The sequence below is a fragment of the Dermacentor variabilis genome, chromosome 5 (genome assembly GCF_050947875.1).
Source record: "Dermacentor variabilis isolate Ectoservices chromosome 5, ASM5094787v1, whole genome shotgun sequence".
Taxonomy (NCBI): Eukaryota; Metazoa; Arthropoda; class Arachnida; order Ixodida; family Ixodidae; genus Dermacentor; species Dermacentor variabilis.
The window spans coordinates 22425190-22452830 of NC_134572.1; the positions used below are offsets into that span (position 1 = coordinate 22425190).

At 42.8% G+C, this 27641-nt stretch overlaps 1 protein-coding gene across 1 annotated transcript in view; it reads right to left on the bottom strand.

Annotated features, from left to right (window-relative positions):
• The window catches only part of LOC142582159 (neural cell adhesion molecule 1-like), a 51876-nt gene that overhangs the window by 24099 nt on the left and 136 nt on the right, over positions 1–27641 (bottom strand). The gene's annotated exons all lie outside the window — the stretch shown is intronic.

Below are 27641 nucleotides of genomic sequence, written 5' to 3' on the forward strand. Positions count from 1 at the left end.
TCTAAGGAAATGATAAAATGGAAGTATAGAACAGTGTTGTGGTCGACCATCTGATGAGAAAGCTTCAGCTACAAGGAAATATTCCTTTTGCAAAAGTAAGCGCCGTTTCGACCAAGTGGGTTTTCTCTCAAATCCGCACGAAGGCACCCGCACGAAAGCATACGCATGAACGCGCGAAACTCTGACGCATCAACGCGTGGTTCAAAATGAAGCATGTGCAAGGAAATACAAAAACACATGAGGGAAGCTTGCCCTGGCGCTTTTGTCGCATTGGCTTAGAACCCTATACTTGCTGTGTACCTACAAGAGCTTACGTGAAATGCAGCTAATGTTAAGCGATAGAAAAAACGACAAGTTAGAGCATGCAGTTTGACTATAGGATAAAAATTGGGAACGCTTTATTTTTTTTTATATGCAAACGTGAATTGACGGGATATAAGGAAGTGTCATTTTTTTTAGTTTTTTTCGTAATTTAAGCCAAGTTCGTGTTGTACCCGTTTTTGCTTGAGCCCAAGCGGTTCTTCATTTAATTCAATTTTCTTTTTTCGTAGTCATTACCTCCTAGGTTTTTTATTCGGGTCTAAAGTAGGGCGGCATGAAGGAACACCTTCGTTCTGTCCTTGTTTACGGCTAAACTCCGAATTTTTGCTCAACGATGCCCTACAACATACCACTTAGGATAGACCCATCCGCCATGTATTTCACGTATTTATGCCTTTGCATCGTCTCATGAATACCCGACTTAAATAGCCTCGTCAGAGGGGGCCGAGGCGTGATAGCAATGGTGGATCTCTGCTAAATCTAGGGGAGAAGGGTTGAAATCTAAGTGGATGGTACACGCACCTGCAATTCAGATGGCCCGCTAAAATGTCGTATAGCGCACAAGTGGAAACACCTGTATTGATTATATAGAACAGGTCAGTAGACTAAGCACAAGCTCGGTGTACTTCTTCTTAAAAGGTGCTGGAGGCTAGCTTTCTTCACGTTTATGTTTTTGGCGAATACCGATTTGGACGTTAGAGCTTATGATGTGTCGATTAGCATGAATATGAATTTGGGAAACGAGGGAAGTTAATTCGCGAGACTTTCATATCAATAATAGCTCAATAATCTGCATTTTTTATTTCTTTGCGAATACGTCAGCATGGTGCTTGATGTTCTTTTGCTTTAGTCTCATAATAACATTCTCTAGCACTAAGGTAATACGTTTCAATGCTCAAACGTATTTGTTTTTTTTATTTATTCATAGTACCTCACAATCTCCTGGGGAGGGCTTTTACATGAGCGATGGGCTTTCTTCTTATACATAACTTCTTCAATGATGCTTTTGAAGTATGTCAGGTTTGACAGAAGCATGGCATTGGTGGGAAGGTCATTCCAGTCTTTTCATGTCGCGATGAAAAACGAGGTGGCATGGGAAACAGTACGGGCTTGAGATGGGTACACTGCCTTGTGGTGGTCCGTTCTGCTTGAGTCGTAGTAGTCTGGGTACAATATTGCTTCTCTGAACTGATGTGAGGAAGAAATTGTGGAAGGTAGAAACAGAGGGAACTTGGCGGCATGATGCAAGGCTAGAGAGATTGGCTTGGCTTTTAGTTTCGATGAGCTTTAGGCGCATAAATAGCCAGAAAAAATATTACTGCGTGTCTCTGCATAGATGTAAGCATTGTAATATAGTTATGTTACTAAAGATTCTAAAGAGCGCACATGCGCATTCAAGTTTAGGCCTTACACAGGAGCAATAAGTTTGAGAGAGGTGGGTAGTAAACGGATATCATGGTGAAGGAAACCAAGAGTGTGATTAGCATAATTTGTTTTGTTGCCTATGTGCGGGAGGAAAGATAGATTCGAGGACAGGTTTATTCCTAAGTAATTGCAGTTACTAACCAAGGAGGTCGCAGAGCCAGTGATTATGTATACGTGAATAGGGTAGAACTGCTTGCGATTTAAGGTAACAAAAGAAAATGTTTCGTATTCAAAACTTTAACCATTGGCTGCACCAAGTTTCAATAGCTCGGAGGTGAGACTGGAGGGAAAGAACATTGCTGTTGACAAGAACAATGTTGTAGTTCAACAGCATGTTATTGGCAATAGGGCGATATAGGACGCTGTTGTCTGCAAATAGCCGTATCGTCGAAGAAATGTTTGTTGGGAGGTCTTTAATATAGATAAGAAAAAGTAGAGGGCCGAAAACTGTCCCCTGAGGAACACCAGAGATGGCGGTTGAGTCGGAAGAGTGATCATTGGCGTATACACGAACTGTTGGCGTTTGCTTAGTAAGTTATGTATCCTGTCGAATACGAAATATTAATGGGTTATGCGTGAAAACTTTAGGAATAGCCAGTTATGAGGTAGCTTACGGAATTGTTTTTCAAAGTCGAGAAACAAAGCACCAACGGATGTTTAAGTTTCAAGGCTAGAACTAATGTCGTTTGGAAAAGTGCAACATGGTTGTCACACGAACTAGCAAAAATACGCTGCGCTGTTATAAAAATTTATTGTTTTAATAAGTTAGCTTTCTGGTGTTCAATGGAACAACATTCAGGCTGAAAGAAAATAGATATACAAAGAGAGGGGGAGAGGGAAAGGTGAAGTTGATTTTATTTACCAAAAATACGTACAAAAGAAAATAGCCCATGACATGTGTTCGGGAAAGTCGGAAACAAGCTACATACATGTAGCTTCACTGTTCTCGCCTCTCAGTACCCACAATCGGGCACTTTGGCAATATACATCTACGATACTAATTTCCTAAACAGTAGTGGACACTTTAGCTAAAGTACATATTACATGTACACAAAGACTGTTACAGGTGCAATATTAGTTAAACAACAGATATAAGATGGAAGCTACTGCTTTACGCAACCACGTGGACTGAAAAAGCGAATGATAACAAGCTCTATGCAAAAAGCGCATACAAATGATTTCTCGAAAGTACGGCCATCGTGAAGTGGAATTCCTAAGGACGCTAGCCTGCATCATTTGAAATCCATCGTTAGTGCGAGATCTTGGCACATTCCAAAGTTTTGTGCTCCTCAGTCAGTGTAAAGTAGCGTTGTTCTGTAAGTTTTGCAATATTCTGAAATTGTGTATGTCCTTACGTATTTCGCATTTAAGGGTCGATAGTAGCTTAAACTAATGCAACTTGTGTAATTTCAAAATTCCGAGTTTAGTAAACAACGGAGATGTGTGCCCATCATATGGCTGCTCTGCAATCGCACGTAGAGCATTTTCTTGCATTATAATGAGCTTACACAGAGCTTTTTAGTGCTATTTCTCTATACGATATGGCAGCAACCCTAATGTAATTCAAACAAGGCAGTGTATGCTGTTGAGACTCGGGGTAGCATTTAGTCAACAGATCCTTCGTGCCATATGGATAAGTACGTCCGGGAGTAGGAGAAAAATAAAAGGGGGTTTGTTTTACATTATTTACATGCTGAAACAAGTAGTCAGATTCCAGTCACAGCTCACACATGTCTGCAGACGTCAGGACGCCCGTGTCTGCAGACGTCAGGACACGTCAACACCCCCTCTGTCTGCCCCAAAAGTCCGCTTTTAAAACGCTTCCTGTCCTAGTTATCTACAGAAGGGAATTCGATCATCTTATTGCGGCCAATCAGAAGTGTCGTGCACTTCACAGAACTCTGCCTCGGATATCCAACCTTCGAAGCAAAGACGACGCAATCCCGAAACAGGTTCCTTACACGAAACAGTTCACGCTCGTTAGCGCCTCCACAGAGGGCAGCGAACGCGGTCGCTTCTAAGTAAGCCGCTTGTTTGGCCGTCGCCGTCGGTGTCGGGCATGCTGTCGCCATCTGAGTGGCGCTGCGTCCTCGGGGGAAACACCCATAGAGTGCGCACTGCCTATTGTGGCGCCTGTTTTCTCGTCACAGTCGGTGTCTGGAACTCGTGTTGCCGTCTGGGCGCTGGTGGAGTGTGTCGACTCATGCGACAATAATTCGGTGGCGTTATTGCAAAAGGTGAAAAAAAAAGAAAATGAAGCAGTGAAGAAGGTAAACATTAGAAAAGAAAGCTAAACTAGTGGTGACACCGTATTCTCACAATGTGGTGCGTAATATTAAACACGTTGTCATAAAATACAAAATTCCTGTGGTTATTTCCGCGCGCCGGATACTTGGTACTTTTTGTCGCCTGATTGTATCTGATGAGTCTAATAAAGTAGAGTGTTCTATTAAACATACAAACCCTTTTGTGAAGCGTGAAGAAGAGGTCGTAAACCGCATACCGCTGAAGTGCGGGAAAGAGTATATCGGCCAAACTGGCCGATGTATTAATGAACGCCTGCGGGAGCACAAGATTTTGCTGAAAAATGGTAATGACTCAAATTTGGCACTTCATTGCAAAGCCTGAGGGAATGAGAATAAGCAAGTATGTGCGGTAATGTTAAAGCTACAATAAGACTACTTTTACAGACGAATAATTAAAACTTCCGACACTGACTTCTTGCAATCTGACCTCGGGAAAATCACCCACTGGTGTAAACAGTGGCAAATGGAAATAAATGTTTCGAAAACTAAAGCTGTAGCTTTCACTAGACCTAGTAACCCGTGGCTTACCCTTACCCATTATTCGATGAACGGCATTAGTATTGCATATGCGCAAACAATAAAATACTTCGGAATTCATTTATCTTCAAACGTTTCATGCAATCATCATATCGAAGCGATGCGTAGCAGCGCGTGTAAAACCCTTTGCTACATTAGGTGCCACCATTACTCGGCAAGCAAGTCCACTAAATTATTAGCCTATACGACACTGCTTCAATCGAAAATGAAGTACGCGTCTTTTATTTGGAATCCGCATCAGTCGTGCCTCATAAACATGCTCGGGTCAGTCCAAAACAAAGCAGTCCACTTCCTCACGAAAAATCACTCACCAACGTCTAGAACCACTAACAATAAAAAATCTTTAAACCTCCCCTCGACAGAAAATCGAAAGCTAATAGGATTTATTTCCCATTTTCACAACCTATATCACTGGGGGTCGTCTTTCAGCGCATGCCAATCAGGCCCGCCCATAGTATCTTCCCGTGCCTTGATCATCCTTTAAAAATGCAGCCCGTTCTTACACGCACTAACTTCTTGAGTTACTAGCCTCTCTTTCTCGCGATATTTCACTGGAATATGTTACCAAATGAAATCACATCAGCTCTAAGTCATGATGATTTCCTAGTAAAACAAAGACACCATTTTAACGTACTAAAGTTATATGCTCATTGCTCATTCGTTATAGACATCGCTGTGTTGTTATGCGCTTCTTTCTTATTTTACTTTCTTTTCTCACCAAATTTTGATGTTCTTCGCGCAAATGGTTTTGTTCAAGGTTAGCACAGAGTTCCTTGTACTGCATAAAATTTTGTCTGGTTGTGCTTTTCATTGTTTCATGCAGTATCTGCTGGTGCGTGTACCTTTTTAGCAAGCATTTTCCTTGCATGAAGTGACCAAGGTACGTTTATATTGTGTAACACCCATTTTCATTCTATAGGTATCTTCAAAGTATAGGACGTGTCGTTGCACTGCTCATACCGTTTTATTGTTTTTGTTTTCCTGTTTTTCCGCTTGTGTTCTTTTTATTTTAATATGCATTATTTGTTTAAATGTGTATACTGTATCTATCGCTAATTTATTGTAACACCCCTATCTAATGCCCGCACGAGCCTTTTGGATATTTGAGTAAAAAATGTCATGCAGAGCTTTTGAGACAACAATCATGGTTAAAAGCAAAGATACTCTGGTGCGGGAACTGTTGGAGGCCAACCAGATTAAGAAAAGAGGGGACGCCTGTGTCAGCACCCTATCTCTGAATACTTACAGAAATGAAAGCATGTCCTTACGTAGGTTTTATATTTTGGTTAATCTTGTGATTTTTTGAAGGATGGTGGGCAGATTGTTCTCTAAAAACTGGCCACACTGCATACGTAATGCCTCATGACTTCGAGCGTACCGGAATCTTGGAAGAACGCCAACATAATCTTAATCCACAAGAATAGGGACGCTAAATACTTGAAAAATTATAGACGAATCAGCTTACTGTCAGTTACCTACAAAGTATTTACTAAGGTAACCACAAATAGAATCAGGAACACCTTAGACTTCTGTAAACCAAAGGACCAGGCAGGATTTCGTAAAGGCTACTCAACAATAGACCATATTCACACTATCAATCAGGTGATAGAGAAATGCGGGGAATATAACGAACCCTTATAATAGCTTTCATTGATTGCGAGAAAGCGTTCGATTCAGTCGAAACCTCAGCAGTCATGCAGGCATTACAGAATCAGGGTGTAGACGAGCCGTGTGTAAAAATACTGAAAGGTATATATAGTGGCTCCACAGCCACCGTAGTCCTCCATAAATAAAGCAACAAGTCCCAATAAAGAAGGGCGTCAAGCAAAGGAGATACAATCTCTCCAATTCTATTCACATTGCGTTTACAGGAGGTATTCAGTGACCTGAATTGGGAAGAATTGGGGAAAAAAGTTAACGGAGGATACCTTAGCAACTTGCGATTCGCTGATGATATTGCCTTGCTTAGTAACTCAGGGGACCAATTGCAATGCATGCTCTCTGACCTTGAAAGGCAAATTACAAGGGTGGGTCTAAAAATTATTCTGCAGAAAATTAAAGTAATGTTTAACAGTCTCTGAAGAGAGCAGCAGTTTACGATAGGGAGCGAGGCACTGGAAGTAGTAAGGGAATACATCTACTTAGGACAGGACTGCGGATCCGGATCATAAGACTGAAATAATCAGAAGAATGAGTATGGGCTGGGGTGCGTTTGGCAGGCATTCTCAGATCATGAACAGCAGGCTGCTATTATCCCTCAAGAGAAAAGTGTATAACAGCTGTGTCTTACCACTACTCATGTACGGGGCAGAAATCTGGAGGCTTGTCGAAAAGGGTTCTACTTAAATTGAGGACGACGCAACGAGCTATGCAAAGAAGAATGATGGGTGTTACGTTGAGGGATAACAAGAGAGCAGATTGGGTGAGGGAAGAAACACGAGTTAATGACATCTTAGTTGAAATCAAGAAAAAGAAATGGGCTTTGGCCGGGCATGTAATTAGGAGGGATGGTAACCGATGGTCATTAAGGGTTACGGGCTGGATTCCAAGAGAAGGGAAGCGTAGGAGGGGGCGGCAGAAAGTTGGGTGGGCGGATGATATTAAGGAGTTTGCAGGGACAACATGCCGACAATTAGTACATGACCGGGGTAGTTGGAGAAGTATGGGAGAGGCCTTTGCCCTGCAGGGGGCGTGGCCAGGCTGCTGCTGCTGCTGCTGCTGCTGCTGATGATGATGATGAGGAGGAGGAGGACGAGAAGGAGGAGGAGGAGGAATCTTGTGATTCCCTTGCTATACATTTTTTTATGTTTATTTTATGTTATTATGTTATTATTATGTTTATTTTTATTCACATGTTAAGAGCTCCCTCTTTTTTCTTCCCCCTCTTCTCATTGCTATATTGTTACACTATATTCATATATTCATGGCTATATATGAATATATATAGCCATGACTATATATATATATATATATATATATATATATATATATATATATATATATATATATATATATATATATATATATATATAATGGCTATATATGCATCCGCTTTTGACTTCAATAAGTATTTGCAAGTAGCGCGTTGTCTTGTCATTGTTCTTCCTTCATTAGTGTGCTGTCTTTTTTGGCGCTTCATCTTTTGAAATCATACTTTGTGCCCCTCCCAGCATAGCGCCGGATGTAGAAGTGTTATGCAGAGTAAAGTTCAATGATGATAAGTTAGGGAGTTGTAGGATTCATCTCAATTTGAGATAGAAAGAATAAAATTATTGAAGAACAAACAGGCCGACATAGACGCAGTAACTGTAAAAGCAAACCAATTCAGGCTGGAACTGGCAAACACATATGCAGCCTTAGAACAGTGAGATGAAGATGACATAGAAATAATGAATGAATCCGTAACTAGGCTGGCTTCAGAAGCAGTGATTGAAGTGGAGTGAAACGCACCAAGGCACCGACGGCTACGCTCTATCAAGCAATCAAGGCCCTAATAAAGAAACGACAAAAAATGAAAGTGTCCCACTCAAAATATCAGATTGAATTCGCGGAATTGTCAAAACTGATTATAATGTAAGACTGGGGAATTAAGTAGCAAAATATATAAGCAGCATGAAATCAGTGAGAAGAAAGCTGGGCGAGGGACAAGCCAAGATGCATGCGTTGAAAGATAAGTCGGGTAATGCCATCAGCAATTTCGAAGATATAGTAAAAGCAGCGAAAAAACTCTATACTGACCTTTACAATACCCAGAGCAGCCGAGGTAGCTCCATTCGAAATGCTAATGAGAAGGTTAGAGAGGCTCCTTCTATTACTAGCAATGAAGTTAGATGGGCCTTGCAAGGCACGAAACGAGTAAAAGTGTCAGGAGAAGATGAAATAACAGTCGATTTAATCAAAGATGGACGAGACGTCATGCTTGAAAAGCTTGTGGTTCTTCATACGACATGTCTCACGACTTCAAGCGTCCCAGAGAACTCGAAGAATGCACCATGATACTAATCCACAAAAGGGGAGACATTAAAGAATTGAAAAATTATAGAACCATCAGCTTACTTCCAGTATTGTATAAAATATTCACCGAAATAATTTCCAATTGAATAAGGTAAACACTTGACTTCAGTCAACCAAGACAACCGGCTGGGGTTCAGGAAGGGACACTGTAAAGTACATCACATCCATGTCGTCAATAAGCAATCGAAAAAAATGCAGTGTACAATAAACCTCTTTATATGGCTTTCCTAGAATATGAAAAGCCATTTGATTCAGTAGAGATACCAGCCGTCATAATGGAATTGCGTAATAAAGAAGTACGGAAGGCTTACGCAAATATCTTGGCAAATATCTACAGAGATTCCACAGCTACCTTAATACTCTACAATAAAAGTAGAAATATACCTATAAAGAAAGTCGTCAAACAGAAAGACACAATCTCTCTAATGCTATTCACTCCATGCTTGGAAGAAGTGTTCAAGCTATTAAACTGGGAAGGCTTAGGAGTAAGGATCAACGGCGAATACCTTAGCAACCGTTGGTTTGCAGATGACTTTGTCCTGTTGAGCAACACTGGAGACGAGTTACAACAAAGGATTGAGGACGTTAATAGGGTAACAGATGTAAGAGTAGGGTTGAAGGTTATTATGCAGAAAAAAAGATAATGTTCAATAGCGGGGCAAGGTAACAAGAGTTCAGAATCGCCAGTCATCCTCTAGAGTCTGTGAAGGAGTACTTTTAGCTAAGTTAATTAGTCACAGGGGATCCTGATCATGAGAAGTAAATTTAAAGAATAAAAATGGATTTTAACGCATATGGCAGAGATTGTCAAATCCTGTCTGGAAGCTTACCATTATCATTGAACAGAAAGGTGTAAAATCAGTGCATCCCACTGGTGCTAACATATGGGGTATAAACTTGGAGAATGACAAAGAAGCTCGAGAACAAATAAAGGACTTCGCGAACAGCGATGAAAGGAAGAATGTTAGGTGTAACGTTGACGGAAAGGAAAAGAGAGGTGTGAATCATAGAGCAAAGAGGGATAGCCAATATTCTAATTGCGATTAAGAGAAAAAATGGAGCTGGGCAGCTGATGTTATCCGTAGGTTAGATAACGGGTGTACCATTAGGATTACAGACTGGGTTTCAAGAGTAGGAAAGCGCAGTCGATGAAGGCAGAATACTAGGTGAACTGATCAAATTAACTAATTTTCCGGCTCTAATTGGAATCGGTTCGCGCAGGACAGAGATAATGGGATATCACAGGAGAAGGCCTTCGTGCGCCAGTGGACATAAAATAGGATGCTGATGATGATAATTAATGAATTTACGACAGACCCTGCATATATTCTATGTAGAATACATTATATATATATATATATATATATATATATATATATATATATATATATATATATATATATATATATATATATATATATATTGAGGCAGAGAGAGAACGACAGCGGCCCCAGGATACTGTTGTGCGGAACGCTGCATTTAATTTCACGGGCTGTTGAAAGTTCTCGGCCAACACAAAATGATTCATACATTCCTGATAAGTAGCTTCTTATTAAATCATCTGCAATAACTCGAATTACATAGTAAAACAGCTTTTTTACCATAGTGCTATAATTTATCCGAGGTGACGCATTTGAAAGGTCTATACGAACACCCAGTGCTTTCAGTTTATTCTCTATGTTGCGTAATATTATTTTTTTTTGGTGTACTAAAGCCACTCAACTTCAACTTTAGAGATGGCTTTCAACTTCCGTTGAACATCCATTTCTAAAACTGCACTGAGATGAAATAGTAAGTGAATGTTTATGAAGAAATGTACTGAATCTTGAGTGAAATAAATTTTCTATTGGTTTAGAAGACAGCGGCAAAATAGACATGGGTCTGCGATTTCCTGGATTATTTCTGCCATCGCTTTTAAAAAATTCTATGACTTTAGGTACTTTCATTTTATGATAAAATGCACTGTATGTCGGTGCTCTAAACAAGATTACAAAAATGGGTTATACAAGGAGTGATCTCAGGGACGCATAATAATGGTTTCATTTTTATGCCGTCAATGTCCTGACGTCTGGTTTTCTTAAGCTGTGTAGATGTGTTAAACTCTTCACTGCAGTCTGTTGAAGTTAAAGAAATTATCACTTGGAAGGAGGCCTCTCTAATCGTCATGTATAATAGGATTGTAGGAACTCTGAGGAAGAGATGTGAAATACTCGCTAAAAACGTTTCCTAGCATTTTTCTGTTTACTATTTTGCTATCTCTAGTTAACTCTTTCAAATTGGTACTCTAATTCCGAGAAAATATAGCTGAGGAAAGCTGCAGCCATAAATGTTTACTATCCTTGATACCATTAAACATGTTGTCAAGTAGCCGCGTTTAGCGTTTCGAACTGTTTTATTTTGAGGATTTCAGTATTTTTTTAACTTCTGCAATATATTCAGGTCTCGATTTTTCAGAAATTTGTTGTACAGCTTATGATTTTCCTTGATCATTTTCAAGAAGTCAGGCGTTATCTACGGTTCACGTGCGCATCATGGGTTCACAATCTTCTTGCAATGAAATTGCTTTTTATACAGGGAGCTTAATATTTCCTTAAACTATTGTACGCCATTTCAGCAGAAAGAGATTGAGAATACGCTGTCCCAATTGTCTTTCCTAATTTCGTTCCTAAACCGACCTAAAGTACCTGCAATTTCTCCTGAACACGGCTGGATGTTAACGCTTTATGCCTCAGCCATATTTGTTTTTGTACAATTAGATAAATTGGCAAATGGTCACTTATAGACCCTGTAGTTGTACCTCCACGTACACTGAAAGAACGGCAGGGCGGTCGACGAGACAAGAACGTCCTACTTGCTATTGAACACCCGGACTACCCTAGGAAGGAAGATAAATAATTAGACTGAAATCAGGGTCGTACACACAGATTAACGCCATTCAGCCGTAAAGCCGCTTACACATGTCAAATATTATAAAAAATTAGCATATACGAGTTATACAAGGTACAAAGTAAGGCTTACTTTACATACCGTCCTCTTGGATATATTGATGTAAGGAACCTTTTGGCAGAAAGTAAGCAACAAGCTCTTGTAGTTAACGTACAATATATTTTAGAATAGGACAATCACGCAAACCACATCACAAAAATCACAGAGCCGAATTTAAACATGGAATGCATTTACCTCCCCTTGTCGGCGACCTTCAAGTGACCTTGAGCCAAAAGCCGTTATCCGGGAACTCAAGATGAGAACGTTGGGAGAACATCCGGGCATCGTAGCGAGAACTAAACGAGATCATCCGGGCAACCAGTTCAAACTTCAGAAAATGCGGTCTCTGTCCCCTAACCCTTTGAACAGGACCGCATTACATACGCGAGCTACTGTCTAAACAAGTTACAAAAAAATATTCCTTCCAAGTTCTTCCTAATGTTTCTTCATAGTACGACATAAGCTCTAACTTCTAATACGCTGAAGTTTTATTTGTCATTTCCAATAGAAACGTTCAAAAGGCTGATAAAGGGCACCATATACTTGATTGTCATGTTTTGGCGCTGAGACAGGGTTGCCTGGGCTATTTTCATTGCCAGCGGTCCGCGAGTTCCGTGGCGCATGTTTTGCTTCCCGTCGAGAGATGGTGCCAGGCTGCGTGACCAAGCCAGCAACGTCCGGCGCGCCACGGACATTTAGCTAAAAAAGCAAATTTGTAGCCGTTCATTTCGACGCGTCAAGAAAAAAAAATAGTAGTGACAGACGCCGAGCGCGCTGCGCTGTCTGACGAAGAAAAGCGGTGAAAGGCGGCAGCACCACACGCAGCAAAAGTGGCCACATGCACGCAATTGTTTCCTGTCACTGTGACAGGAAACAATTGCGTTGATGTGGACCAGTGCACAGTGGTGCGGTGTGGTGCGGTGTAGTGTGGTGGGGTGTGCCATTGTGAACATGCACTGCACCAGTTTCAAGATTGTGGATATTATTATCTCCAACCAGTCGGCTTTGCCGGTAGCCATTTCATGCATATATCTACTATCAATTATTATCGGAGAGGTAGCATTTGTTTTCTTTTTTGTTCCTGTGGCAATGTATTCGCATTTAAAACAAGAAACAAATGTGAAAACAGAGGCATAAGTAAGATAGTAACAGCGTTCACCTCACGTTCAAACATGGTTGCAGAGCTGAATTACCTTCAATAAGTGCTGTAGGGTTCTTATGGATTTCTTTGCAAATGACGGTCGAGTCCACGGTCTCAATAATCATTGGCAATTTTCGTGATTGCGACCAGATCATAGTACACATTCTTACCTGCTTTATACTCTTCTATTGATAATGAACGGCAGACATTGCGCGACGCTTTAAGCTGATAGGGCGACAGAACGCTTACATTTAGCTAATGCATTGCTAGCAGTGCTCAGTATGAATAAAATGTGGCAAGAATCGCCGCAGAAAACGTCGGTAACGGGAGGGGAGGCACGCTGGACACAGAGCGCAGTGTACCAACTCTGAGTTCTAATAAGAATCAGGACACACACGCAAAAAAAATTAAATGCAACAAGTGCGTAAAGCACACAATAAATGACCCATTAGCTGTGTTTCGCACTCGAGTAAAGCGACTCACTGATTACATATTTAATTAGTGTTGCGTTTTTATATGAAAACCTTTAACAAGTTCACTCTGTCCCTGTCCTTTTTAAAAGGATCATTACTGCAGTTTTGGCGCTGATTCTAGGAATAGGGCTAATTTTGAATAAATCACTGCTCGAGCAGCATGTATATATAGAAGGCATAGAAATTGCTTTACATATATGCAAATTTTGTTCTTTACCCTGAACAAATGTTTTACCTTGGCAATCCGGGGCATTTTCTTTCTCTAACAGGCACACGTGATCATCATCATGATCCTCAGACTATTTTATGTCCATTGCAGGACGAAGGCTTCTCCCGGCGATCTCCAATTACCCCTGTCCTGTGCCAACCGATTCCAACTAGCACCCGCAAATTTCCTCATTTCGTCGCACTACCTAGTTTTTGTCGTCCTCTACTGCGCTTCCCTTCTCTTGATACCCATTCTGTCACCCTAATGGTGCATCGGTTATCTACACTACGCATTACATGACCTGCGCAGCGCCACTTTTTTCTCTTGATGTCAACTAGAACGTCGTCTATACCCGTTGCTCTGTGATCCAAACCACTCTCTTTCTGTCTCTAAAAGTTATACCTAGCATTCTTCGTTCCATCGCTCTTTGCGCAGTCCTTAGCTTGTTCTGAAGCTTCTTTGTCAGTCTCCAAGTCTCTGCCCCATATGTCAGCACCAGTAAAATGCACTGATTGTATACCTTCCTTTTCAATGATAAGAGTAGGATTCCAGTCGGGAGCTCAGGATGTCTGCCGTATGAGATCCTACCCATTTTTATTCTTCTGTGAATTCCCTTCTCATGGTCAGAGTTCCCTGTGATTAGTTGACCTAGGTAAGCGTGCTGCTTCACAGGCTCTAGAGAATGACTGGTGATCCTAAATTCTTGTTCCCTTGCCCGGTTGTTCATCATTTTGTTTGCGTTATGCATAATAATCTTCAGCCCTACTCTTACACTCTCTCTTTTAAGGTTCTCAATTATTTGTGAAAACTCGTCTGCAGTGTTACTGAATAGAACAATGTCATCAGCAAACCCAAGCTTGCTGAGGTATTCGCATTCAATCCTTACTCCTAAACCTTCCCAGTTTAATGGCCTGAATATTTCTTTGAAGCACGCAGTGAATTGCCTTAGAGAGATTGTGTCTCCTTGTCTGACTCCTTTCTTTTTAGGTATCTTGCTACTTTTTTGTGTAGAATTGAGGCGGCTGTGCAATCTCTGTAGATATCTTCCAAGGTATTTACCTAAGCGGTCTGTACTCCTTGATTACGCAATGGCCCTATGACTGCTGGTGTCTCTACTGAATCAAATGCTTTGTCGTAATCGATGAAAGCCATATAGAGAGGCTTATTTTACTCTGCGGATTTCTTGGTAACCTGATTAATGACATGGATGTGATCCACTGTAGAGAATCCCTTCCTGAAGCAAGCCTGTTTCCGCGGTTGACAACAGTCCAGTGTTGCCCTTATTCTATTGAAGATTATTTTGGTAAATATCTTATATAATGCTGGGAGTAAGCTAATAGGCCTATAATTTTTCAGTTCTTTATTCTTTGGTGTCTCCCTTTTGTGGATTAGTATAATATTTGCATTCTTTCAGTTTTCTGGGACCCTTGCAGTTGATAGACATTTCGTATAGAGAGCCGCCAGTTTTTCAAGGGATATTGATGGATTCAAAAGATTCAAGGGATTGCACACGGGATATTCAGCGACTATCAAGGAAGCAATGGGCTTCTTCAGGTTGTGTGCCGGAATAGAAAAGAAACTGAGCAACGTCTAGCAAAGTAAGTAAATTGAGGAATCAATCACCGCGAGAGCGGGAATTCTTGGCAGCAAGGACGGTAGCGCTCCGAAGATTTTTCGGCATGCAAGATATAAAGACATAAACTATAGACAAAAATCGTTCTATACCAAGACTGATTTGATGTTAGAAGGAACGAGTGGCTGATGGCCTAGACATATCAAGGCAATATATAATGCTGACGAAAGCAAGTGTTCTACAGAAGTGTATGCGTGCTGGCGACTGTGCTTGGCGCCAATAAAAAGCATGACAGCAAAGAAATATTTCCAGCAAGCAGTAACGGCGTCGGCACAAAAAGCTAAACGATACCTTTATCGTTTTGTGTCGAGACAATAAGACCCAAAAATAGCCAATACGTATACCGCAGTGTTTTAATAGTATCCAAGCTTGTTCTAGGCTATTAAGAACCGATGTGCGTAATCGACTAACATACGTCAAGAAGTTTTACCCGAGAAGTGAACCGAACTTAATACTGCATTTTTCAGGAGGAACTCCTAATTCAGTTACGCGCACATTGGACCCCTGCTTAAGGCTGCTGTAAACAATGTCATGAATCCGTGCCATTATGTTTGTATTTGCAAGCCCGGACAAACGGATGGTCTCAAAAAAAAAAAAAAAACAGTCCCACTTACGTCTTTGGCAACAATGGCACATAACTTGCGCAGAATATCCTATTAAAGCTCGCTCGAAACATCGGCAACCTGCCCTTCCGGGTTGGTAAGTCTCTTGTACTCATATTGGCGAAGAAAGTTTTGGAGGCCTGCTGTTTGGCATCTCCAGCTTTCCCCAATGTTTCAGTGAATAGACTCCGAGATCTGTATAAATATTTAGAATTTTCAGAAGAAACATGCTCGTGCGCACGATAACTCCTATATGAAAAAACTGCAAGCTGGAAAAAATGTGAAACACTCTGTTCTCACACCCCTAATGGCTCGTGTCGAGTGCTTAAGAACCTCTCGAATTTCCTCTACAAGTGACCTTGTGTGCTTCGAAAACCGCACAAGAAAGGACGCTTCAATATGACTTGGTGCCGGAGGAACTCGTAACGATGATATATTCCTCTCCTGGAAAAGAGATATTGAATATAACCGAACAATTCAATGAAGCAATCTTCTGATATCAATACGCTGTGATACCGTACAAAAAACTAGTGCTGATGTGTGAACCAAGTTTGTGAAAGCCAAGGTTGGATAGCTCTCTTATTAGGCAAAATATTTATATGTTACTCTTATTAAAGCCAAACACAGAGTATCATATTGCGTAAACACGTGACTGTAAAGCGATTGTTTCTCCAAGCGGGGTAGAGAAACAAGTTTTCAGGTTCTACGCAGTGTAGGCATCAATTTTATGCTAAATGATTTGTGGGCAGCTTTGTGTAGCCTCGTTCATGATTGCAAAAAGTGTTATCAACGGTTGTGAAATGTCCGTGTATGGCGTGTCATTGCGTGTGTGACGCGAATCTACGTATGACGATGGCGACGGCATGACTACAATGGGGAAGACGATCAATCTATGACGAAGACAGAGAAAACTACGGCATAACGACAACTGCCCTGATAACCACACTCGCTTAATTGAAGATTACACCCAACAAAATAACCAAAGGGGTAAGGCCCAACGTTTGAAACGAAGCATTAGGCAACTGTATCAACGCGAATTTCAAGGGGGCCTATAACTAAACTTAGGGAAAAAAACAGAACAGAGTGCCCCATAGTCGGTACCCTAGCAGCGAAACGACACTTCAATGAATTTGTTAACAGCAATAATCATCGATCCATGGCTCGTGCTTAATTGCGTCTTTGATGCCATACGTTGCACTTTGTTCTCCTTTTTTCTCCACTCAACACTCCAACATACCTTCTGTCCATGTTGTCTACAGGTGCGGAGCACCTTAGAACACGGATATTCTGGTGCCGCAAATTCCCGGGAATGGGCAACGAACAGCCATAAAAGAGCGAACTATTGAAATTATCAACCGAATCGACCTTGTTGCGCTCAAAAACATGCCCACACCTCCATTGATAAGAGAGAGAGAGAGAAAGAGGTAAAGAGTAAAGGCAGGGAGGTTAACCAGATATCAGTCTTTGATTCCTTAGCCTACATTGGGGATGGGAGATAGGGGTTAAAAGAAGGACAGAGAGGAAAACGTAAAAAAAAATGCACACATGGAGGCACACACGCACAAGAGGCGTTCCAGTTAAAGACGTTCACAAAGAGGGTGTGGAAAAGCTAGCAGCATATTGTAATCTCGTGTGCTCTCTAGAGCCCATCACTGAGAGACAACCCTGTGTCACTGATGTAGCATTAACAAGTGGGATTATGGGGAATTACTGTGAAGGGAAATCTCTTGTGGGGGCAGCAACATACCGAATCATTGAGGTGCATTCGTTGCTGCAAATGCGCGCCTATAGATTACTGGGAGACACGTGATGATGCATAAAAAACTCATAACTTTCTCCACGCCATACAATCTAGAGCTGTTACTTCGTGACGGACGTCTATATTTCTGTCAAACATGCCTATTATATTGTTTTATAATATCACGGCATGAAAACTGCTATCGGAAGGAGGGAATTTGCTTATGCAAATACGCGTGCAGCAATATCAAAACAACAAACATGACTGACAGGTGGGCATTGCGATAATTTGACAGCACTGACGTATACAATTCATGCCATTTCCTGATGAACAATGGTTCTTGCCAGAGCATCAGGGCTCACAGCAATCTTACAGCACATATTCTGGAAGGGAATATTTCCAAAACCGTATGAGCATACATGTCACGGGAGCTTAAATCGATGTCTATGCATGGCTTGTCACCGAAATAAGAGACGTTATGTAAATAATAAATTACTCATGAGAAGAATCGTCAGATATGTACGAGTACCTCCTTTCTTAGCTCATGCATTCGTGCCAAAATACAGACTTTCAAGTAACGTTGGTGCTAGAGAAATGCCAGGGAATGGATTCGTGACTCCGTTTACGACATGTGATGACGCTCAGCAGCGACATACGTGGTGCCAACATCACTCATGAGAAATTGTTGGCGTAAACAAGCTTATGTTTAGACTGCTTTGTCGAATTGCGTCAACTTATGCCGCAAAGGGAAAATAACGTCTAGCCCAGAAACGGTGTCATAGCCCTGCTAAAGCTAGTGGCGCAAGGTGATTCAATGTGACTGCGAAAAGAAGAGGAAGATACACCATAGTTGAGCGCGTACTTCCTGATTTTCACAGCATATTTCATCTTCCATACACCACGTAAGTGTTGCTGTAGCTCTGAATCAAATAATCCAACAAACAACAACTAGTGTGTTGATCCGCTGGCGCGCGCTTCTTGAACAACATTGTCGAAATGTCGCTGAAGACATCACATCGCAGGAATAGAGAACAGGCACGTAGCATAAAAATGTCCCAGGCAAAACCAGTCGATATTGACCTTTTTAGAGGTGACGTTATTATTAGTTTTGTGTATTTGATCTGAGAAACGTCCCCAACTGCCGGCAGCCAAATACGGTCACAGAATAAAATGGTTGGCTTGCAGTTTACGGTGCTGTTTTATAGATAGAATTGAAACCATACATTCATATTGCAAAAATTTTTTTTTACACCACATCTCCTATATTTCGACCAGCGCAAGTAATGCACGGATCTTTATCTCTGTGCCGTCAAAAGGTGCCTTCATAATATCAATAAATCGATTCTTCAGAAAGTCAAGAGATTGGGAACCGTTTTCCCCAAGAAAACGGCACCATAAATGGCGCTCACACCTAAACGTTGGCAGGATGGGTAGGTTAGACCACTCTTAACAAACTAGCTTTTCGCTACTCAGGAAAGAGAAGGCGTAACACCGATGAAACGCAACCACCATTCCCTGACACGCAATGCAGAGAAGGTGAGTAGTGGAATCAACGTGAAACCTTGTTTACGTCATCGGCAGGGGCAAACCGTCAATTTTACACTGGAGACACCCACGCTACCGGAACACTCCTTTTTTAGGCGGCAGCCATGGCCAACATGCAGACAACGGAAGACGAAAAAAGGTTTAGCTCCCGCAAAAGGAACAACAACAACTACCACAACAAAAATCAAGCAGCCAACGAGACGCGTGGCTAGCATTAGGAAAATTCAGGACGATCGCAGGCGTTATTCAAGAGCAGATACAACACACATCCTTAAGCCACCGCAGGCACCTGGCGGTGGTCTTGTATCGAGGTAGCATAGGGTGCATGCCGTAAAGTTTGAAACTTGTGACGCTTTTGGCTCCAGGAAGAGCTAGCTTATTGGTATTGGTGTTATTAAGCGTTTGTAAAAGGTTCCAGCGGTAAAATGGCAAGCCTTACTTCCACGTTATTTCTTTCTGAAAAGCCAATGTTCAACGGAGTTGAGTCAATGCACCGCATCTGTGAAGGTATTGTTAAAGTAAAGGTGGGCAAATTATAATAAAAGAAGAGAAACCAGACGCAAGCACAGCAAAGTGATTGTGATGCCACAGACTAAAACTACTGCTTATCGCTTCTCGTTTTTCCCTCGAACTATAGCAGAGTGGAATGCTCTACCGCAAGAACTCGCTTGTATGTCCTCGGTTGAATCCTTTGTGTCTGCCGTGCAATCTGTGCAATGAAGCGTGTTAGTTTTAGAATCACCATTTTCCTATTTTTGTAATATTGTACATGCTGCCTTTACCAACACAAGTCTGTATATTTGAGCATTTTTTTTTCATGGTTCCTTGTAACTCATCTTTTTGTTATTTTGACTTGCAGTGCCGACTTTTTACTCACTTACTCCTGCCTGGACTGCCAAGAGGCGGTTGGCAGTATCTAATAAATAAATAAATAAATAAATAAATGAATAAATAAATAAATAAATAAATAAATAAATAAATAAATACCAAGGATGTGTTTATGGCGGCATCGCTTGCCGCAGCATCATGGGCTGTTCGTAATGTTATGGCAGTGACGAAAAACGAAGTAATCAAATAATAGCGCCGATTGCTTACGGCGGTGACGGACAAACAAATTAAGTAAGCGGAATCGTCATAGCTAATAACGAGTAAATGAAATGAAACCAGTGAAGAGGTTGAAATTTTATGGGAGGAATTCGTGGTATGCTAACAGTACAACTTCGCAGTTTATTTCAGATAAGAAAGGCCGTTAGGTGTTTTGCAACCATAACGAGTACCCCAAAAAAAGTATGCTTCTGATGTGTTACGGCGCAATCACAACACGGAAGTAGAAGGCACACGGGACAACGCAGTGTTTTTTTTTTCTTATTTTCGCCAAAAGGCTTATTTTCTTTAAATTCACATACAAGCAGCACAAAAGTTACAATGTAGTCAACCGAAAGCCGCGTGGCGCCGAAAAGCAAACCCTTGTGATGCATTCAGTAGGGAAACAAGTTTTAGCCACGTGACACGTGCAGTGAGGTGGCGTTGGTGAGCGAGAGCACGCACAAAAGCACGTGAGGCTGTTGCTTTCAGGTGCAGTTCAGGGCAATGACCTCGCAGTTTTCCTGGTGATAGCATACGGATGCTCCGAAAGAGCGCTAGGAGACGTCAGGAGACCGTAGCTGCGTAAGCTTCCAGGATGCACAATTGCTATAGGTAGGAGCCTTCCGCAGCGTGGATTACGAACCCGCACAGCGTCAGCATTCACGCCGTAGAACAAACGTGTAGTGTTGGCAGAGGTTAGCAGGTAGCAGTGGCGGTGTAGGCACAGCTATGGGGCCCATGTCGGCTGTTCTTGAAACAAACTTACCTCGGCCATCGCCCTCTCCCCTCAATGTTTGCATAAAAGGCACTGCTACTCATACTAAATGTGTTTTCGCACACATTATGAAGTTCAATATACTGGAGCCTCTTTAGGGCCGCAATATGTTAAATAAATAAATAAATAAATAAATAAATAAATAAATAAATAAATAAATAAATAAATAAATAAATAAATAAATAAGAAGTGTCTGCAATTGCACAATCTTCTTTTTTTTACAAGCTTTGTCTAATAAATGCTTCCAAGTGTTTTCGACAGGTACATCCACGTATTCCTTTCCCGTGGGAGTGATTGCTTCCATTAACACTCACTTAATTCTTGCTTTAGGGGCTATAGAAGACTTTCACAGTTGTCTAAATGGCTCCACCCCACTGATACAATGCGCAGTTCAAAGCATTAAGCACGTTGTGTAATCGTGCCTCCTTGGTTGCGTGTTAAGCGTTCGCGTACACTGCCTGGATAATACATTGCCTGGATAGATCGACAAATACATTGCCTGGATATATCGACATTACCATTTCGTTCGCTTCTTTTAGGTGTTGCTTATTACAAACGTAACTTCATTGCTCACACCCAAATGATAAAACATATTTTGTCTGCAGAAAAAAATAGTTTGAATGGGAACAACATGAAGACTTCCTATAAAATCCTGGACCAATCTTGTGTTATGCACTATATCTTTCGGTGCGTCAATGTTTCCCTACTTTCAGCATAAAATCTTGCTTGATCCGCATTCGTAATCGGCGTTTTAAATTATTTATACCGCTTTTACAGAGCGTTGCAGTATTCTTTTACGTTGCAGCTTGTTCAAACGCGCACTTTCGCTGCAGTTACCCGGAAATTCACCGTGGCGATCGCTGACAGCAAAGGCCCCTCCCCTCTTCTCGAAGAACGCAAAGGTTTTCTCGGAGGGCAGGGAAGATTGGCTTTACTCGGCGAAGCGACGTGACCCGTCGAACCGGAGGCAGATTGCACCATGACGCGCGCGCGCGAAGACGGGATGGTTGGTGGTGTATGGGGGCATCTCTGCTGCGCGATCTCTACTACGCCGCGCCACGATAACAAAAAGGAATGCCTTTCCCCATGACGCGCGAAAGACCAAGGCGCCGTTTTCACCCCTGCCGATGGTCGTTACTCCTTATCCTCTACCATTCCCCCCTTTTTACGTTGTTTTGCCTGTTTGTGTTTCCTTACCGACCTTCATCCCGTCCTCCGTACAGCCCCGTGTCGTGGCTTCATCGAGAACGGAGCAGCCGTGCAGCGGACACCGAGCATTCTGCGGTAAGCGAACGAAGCGCTTCTGTATGATGAATGAAAGAGAAAAGGGGCGAGATAAGTCTGTGTCGGGGCGCGACTGGCGTGGTCGGCGACAATATCGCCGACTGTGTTCGACTGCTGCAGATCATAAGGACGATGGAAGCGTCTTACCCTGTATTTGGCTCCAAACCTCAATTCATCCTTTACATTTTCTTCAGTCTCCCATTCGCAAGCTTCCACATCCTATGTCTGTTTGCCCAAACCTGTTATTTTTTTTCTTCGTGTATCTGGAAGCATATTTACATCCTCAGAGCATGCGTAGAAGTATTTGCGTCGTCAACCTCTATTAATGGTAGTGCGATGGTATAGTGTGACGAAGGTAGCGCGATTTTATACACTTCCACCAAGCGCAGGCACAGCGGTTCATCATTCTTCGTTGCTATGCCATGGCTAAGGCATCCAATGGTAGCTGGTATTGCTGCGTCTGCCTACGCAGTACGCCAGGATAGCAGACGTCACAACGTCCGCTTTTCCGTATGCTTAGGAACTGCCGCTGTGCATGGGACAAAGAAAATAACACTTTTCTGTTTTTTAAGTCATTACCGTTTAACCACAGAGGCCAACAACAAGACTAGAGTTATAGAATTATCTGCAATTTACCAGAAGGTGCAGCTGGTACGTTCCGCCACAATATATGCTGAGTATACACTAGAAGTACGAAAGAGAATGAGGAGGGAGTAGCAATTATTAGTACGGACGGAGCTAAGGCTCTGACGTGGAAAAGGAACAACACAAAAAAATAAACGCTGCTCTTTTTTATAGACAGGTGCTCTTTCACATGGAGAATGTATTTACGTTAAATACGATGATATATCCAGAGTAATACTATAACTTTCAGCGCCAGCTGCGCCACTAACTGTGTTGTGAAACTGAAACGAGTATCACCGTTCAAGTAATGTTGTTTTCGCTACGAAGCTTCTCGCATCTGGAAAAAGTCAATATGAATCTATAGGCTCAATCATTCTGTCGTGAACAAATGTTTTTCTCTGTGCCCACTGGGCAGTGTTCCTGCATATAGAAATCAGCAATGGAGGGAACGATGAAGAGGAAAGCCAGGGAGGTTAACCAGATATTAGTCTCCGGTTTGCTACCCTACACTGGGGTGGTAAGATAGGGATTAGAAAGAGGACAGAAATATACCGGCTTTTCGAACTTCTCTAACTTGAATCCCTTCGTGTGTGTGTCTCTGTGTGTGCATGTTTTTAGCAATGGGCAATGTCACCAAATATGGCGATCTCCTAAAGCTTCTTTGCAACTAAGGTAAGAAGCCCATGACATTTCCTCTGGTTAGTGTGAAAACAAACTATGAATCCTCGAAAAAGATTTCTTTTTCTAGATGTAAATTGAAAGAAAACACAATAAAACGTGCGTTAATGTCGACACAGAGAAACAAAACACTGTCGGGTTCCTGGTTAGCCCGTTGCCAAGCTGTCGTACATAACCAGTTTACCGACTAATCACTGCGGTACCGTCTCCATCATTGAAGCGTAAATACAGAAGAAGACTTATGCGGAGCACTTTCAGGAGCAAACATCTAACTCATTGGCTTACGCCGCAGACGGAGAGAGAGAGAGAGGGACAGAGGGATTTAAGGAAGATAGGGATGTTAAGCACTCAAGAGCCTGGCTGGCTAGGCTACGCTTGCGGAAATGCGAAGGGCGAGAGAGAGAGGGTATAGGGGAGACGTACACGGACAGTAGTACTTGAGCCAAAGCCGCTCGAGCAAACCAGACGTTCTCAGAGAGCACAGAATTGCCTCCGCTGCCTTCTGAGCCGATGATCAGTAGGGTCGGTGCTCTAGTAATGTCTGTTCACTCAGAGGATGGTCATCTATTTTCGCCAGGGTGTTGGACAAAGATTGTTCTTGTGCTTGAAATTGAGGACAGTGGCAAAATAAATGGTCAATGTTCTCCTCGCATCGCAAGCATCACATGCAGGACTATCAGCAATTCCAAATAGTGCTTAATAAGCTTTGGGGAAGGGAACTCCCAACCACAATCGACACCGAAGAGACACTTCGCGTCGGTGCCGTCCGGTCGGAGGTTTTTTTTTTTGGCACTGAAAGGTTTGGTCTGTGCATCCTGGTGTGCCTTGTATGTGCGGTATCCCATTCTGCTAAGGAGATAATGCGTGCTAGAATGCGAAGTTGTCTCGCAGCGTCGGCCCTTGAGAGAGGAATGGTGACGCAGCCTTCTTTGTTTGAGGCCCAAACGGCCTCATCTGTGTCATCATTTCCAATGATACCGCAATGACTTGGTAGCCATTGAAAATATGTATTATGGCCCTTTTCTCTCAAGTGATAAATAGGTTCGACAATTTCGCACGAGAGCTGATCGTGAGTTTTATGTCGGTGGAACGACTGCCCACATTGTAAAGCCGGCCTTGAATCGCAGAAGACTGCCCATTTTCGAGGACTTTCAGAATTTGTCACATGAAGCGCGTCGCGGAGAGCCGCGAGCTCTGAAGCTGCAGCCGTCGTCATACGAGAAATCTTGAAGCGCTAGTTCACTCCCATTGTTCGTATAACTAAAGTGCCACCGGAACTGGTTGATGTAGTTGAACCACCAGTATACACGGATGTGTAGTCGCTATATTTCTCGTGCAGCAGGAGTGAACTAAGTTACTTGAGTGCAGATGGCAGTAAGTCCGACTTTTTCTGATGTCCTGGAATTGTTGGGTTTACCTGAGTATGGCTGACACACCATGGAATAATTGAAGGCTTTGCCGCAGGTGCGTACCTTGACTTAAGAGAGGCACGGTATTCGAAGACAGATGCACTGAAAGTCGTGTGGGGCCTTTCCACTGGGAGACTTGGGAGGTGGTCGGTAGGGGTCCTGGCAAAGGGTCTAATGTGCAACGCATTGTTTCAATGGTAATGTGCGTTCTAATAGTGTAATGTTGAGCGACTGCAGTAACTTCAGTCGTTGACGCACTCCGCCGTAGACCATGACCTATCTTGCGGACTTGGGCTTGGATGCCTTGGATTGTATTCACGTTAGTTCTGTAGGTGTTGGAGATGACCGGTAGGCTGTACCGCAGGAATAAAATAACGAGAACCCTGTATAGTTGCAGGATAGATTGTAGCGACCCTCCCGAGGCCTCTCCTGCAGGAACTTAAACATATGGCCAGCTTCCATGAGGTGTTTTCTCACATAATTCCCATGTGGCGTCCAGGAGAGATTTCTGTCAACGACCACCACCAAAAATTTGTGACTTGTGCTGTACGAGCTCAGCTGTCCGTCGACGAATATCATGTATGGAGACATTGGTTTCCTCGTAAATGCCATCACTGCACCCTTTTCAGATTATATTTGAAGTCCTTGTTCTTGAAGGTAGGATGATGTTAAAGTGGCTGCCTTCTGAAGCGGTGGGTGAAGCTGCACTCAGGTCAAACCCGACGTCCAAATACAAATGTCGTCACTATAGATGCACAGCCTAACGATGCAGGGATGGGTGTCGGTGAGTCGAATGAGTGTTAGATTGAAGAACGTTGGGCTCAGTACTCCGTTCTGAGGCACCCCAGAGTTACTGTACTGCTGGGAGGTTGGGCCATCCTCGGTATGTCTGAAAAATGATCTCATATGTAGATAGCTACCAATCCCGAAATAGATCTTGTCGCGAAGTCCTACTGCCTCTAATGCGTTGAAAATTGCTTCGTGCATTACATTATAGTATGCTCCTTTAAGATCCAGAAACAGGTCAGCAGATAATCTTTTGCGGGACTTCTGGTGCTCAACGTACGTCACCAAGTCTATAACGCTGTCTATTGAAGAACGGCCGTGCCTGAAACTAGCCATCGCATCTCGATATACCCGATAATGTTCGAGGTACCATTGTAGCCGTGCTAGAAACATCCTCTGCATTAGTTATCTGATGAAACTGGCACGCGCAATTGTTCGGTACGATGCAATGTCTACAGGCCACTTGTCAGGCTTGAGCAGTCGAATCAAGCGGCTGGTCTATTTCTGGGGAATTGGGCTTGTCTGCCTGGAGCTGCTGAACAAGAACGGAAGCACTTTCCGGGCCGCTTCGCCAAGATTGCATAGGGCACGGTAGGTTATACCACAGGGCAGATACTTTGTATGCTTGTATCTTCGTCCTGCACGGCGACGAATTGCACGAAGCTTCTCCAGATCAATGTCGTATTCGGTGCATCTAGACGTTCTCGGAAGCGAATGCGTGGCAGCCTCCAGGGCACCTTTCATGGTGTCCTCCATAGGCTAGAGGACAAGTCATCACGATGGCCCTCTTCCACAATTGATTTGAACATCGGCCAATCGATACATTGAGTGACGCCGCCTAACTTGCAGCCCTTCAATCCTAAGATAAGTGGCTAGGTGGTCACTTCACCGCGTTTTAATATCCAGAAACCACCTTACCTCTCTCGTGAAGGAGCGTGAAATAAAGCTGTAGCCCAGGCTGCTATTGTAGAAAGCTCCACGCAGAAAGGCGGGGCTTCCAACATTTAACAAGCACAGTTCTTTTTACAAGGAAAATCTTCGGCCCGTCAAATTTACCATAGAACTTCCACAGAAATAGCGGTGGGTATTAAAACCCCAGTCATCACTAAAGGCTGTGGAGTCCCCATCGTGATACGCCGTAACCGTTCGCTGTCTAGCCGAGTTGAGAGCAATATGTAGGCACGAACTACTGGGAAAGTGAGCTTGGCTTTCTTTACGGTCAGACATACGTACTGGGTTTCTTGGTCAGGTGGCACTGGATGATGGGCATACGTAAGATCACGTCGTATGGAAATGATAATCCTGATGTATTCTCCGTGGGTGGCGGACATGAAACACTCATACCCGGACAGCCGATGTTACGTGATAAGAGCTCGCAGGTGACGATGATTGCAAAATTATTTACCAACAGAAACATTCCTAAAGGCCGACATGCGTAACTTAAGACCTCTGGCGTTCTATTTAAATATTGACGCGTTCCAGACCTCTTCATGAAACGGCGGCTTCTAGAGGGCCATGATTTGAACCAAGAGCTAGCTGCAAGTACTGGACTCAAAGTGTCCAGCACCTGCAGCGCGCTTTGTGCAAGCGAAGATATAATGTTTTAAGTATATATAACGCGAATGACATCCACGAGTGACCGCAGAATGTTGATGACCTGGAGATCATCAGACAGCGTCGATTCAACAGTTGGCAAAGCCGTCAACGTCGGTGCGTTTGGCGATAACTTAGCAGGGCGTTGTGCCGTCGTTAGCTCAGGCCATTCTTTAGGATGGGTCAGCTGTTCCGTTTTGTTTGCTTTCCTTATATATGTCTTAGTGGTGCTATCCGTTGATGCGGCAATCCTTCTGACGGATGATGGCGCGTGACCACCTGCAGCGGCGGTATTTCGTGTACGTTTCTGTGTCGATGCCGACGTCGCCGAAGCGCGGCAGCAGCCTCTCGATGCGTTGAATTGTCCCGCAGCACTTGTTTGAGTATCGTGAATTTCTTCCGCACCTGTGGGTATTCCTTTGATGAGGCCTTCTTAGCACCACTACAGTTAGGAGACTTTAGAACATCTGTGCTGAAG